Here is a 1,071-nt window from a genome sequence, read left to right as displayed (position 1 = left end):
TTTCTTTGTTTTTTAATCATGACGTATAAAATACGGGGTCTAAAATTCTTGTCGTTAAATAACCGAATCACGGTTTTCATAAGCTATAGATACCAAAATTAGACCACAAAAAGGGTGTTTTAGAGATATTAGGCATAAAAGTGCTAAAAAACGACCAAGCCCAATTAGATTACACTCGGTGCTAAACTAACGTGTGGCCAGAAGCGAACCCATAGGGTTTAAGTTGAATCAACATGTGATATCAAAACATACAAAAGTGCGGAAATAATACTAACACATATTGATGCCTTTCAATACGTTGCCAATATTATTATGCGGAATTCTTTTGAATAAGTAGCCAACAAGGCTAACACAGGAAAAACACAATATCGGGTAGGCGGACTATAGTCTATAAAGCCTACACAATGAATAATAAAAGATAAACTGTCACGCCCCGAACCATGGCACAGGCGAAACCACGGCTACTCGGTGCCATGCTTGCATGTGACCGACGAACCATACGTGGCTTTGCGGTTCATCATGAAACATACGTGAGCGGGGAAATATAGCATGAACGTGATGAGCTTTTATAAACATGAGATGTCATAATCATTTAATGAAATACTTGTTTAAATCATGAATGCGGAAATAACTTTGAAGTTGAACCAAAGATGGCTAAACACCTTGCATGTCATAACACAACTAAGCCTGGCTAGTCTGAAACCTCTCTGTCATGAATCTTGGTTGGAAAACGTACTAAGGACCAAGCCCCCCGTACCTTTAAATGTATGAATAGTAAAATAAAGATAGTGGCTAAATTCCGAATGAGATGGGGCTCACCAATGAGACGTACGAGCAAATCCTACTGAGCGGATGCGGTACCACATAAATACGTACCTACGTCGTGAAATGCGGAGCCCCGGGCAATAAAGGGGACGTCGGCACATTGAATGTGCGAGTATGTAAAACAGGCGAATGAAATAATATGGGACATGAAATAATATGATAAGAAGCTGAGCGAAAACACAGACATGAACAGGCATGAGCATGGGTACATATATATATAACATAAATGCAAAACATGATAAGTAG

Source organism: Lycium ferocissimum, chromosome 2 (genome assembly GCF_029784015.1).
Source record: "Lycium ferocissimum isolate CSIRO_LF1 chromosome 2, AGI_CSIRO_Lferr_CH_V1, whole genome shotgun sequence".
NCBI classification, from domain to species: domain Eukaryota; kingdom Viridiplantae; phylum Streptophyta; class Magnoliopsida; order Solanales; family Solanaceae; genus Lycium; species Lycium ferocissimum.
The sequence above is the reverse complement of the archived record's forward strand: the minus strand, read 5'-3'. Positions refer to the sequence as shown.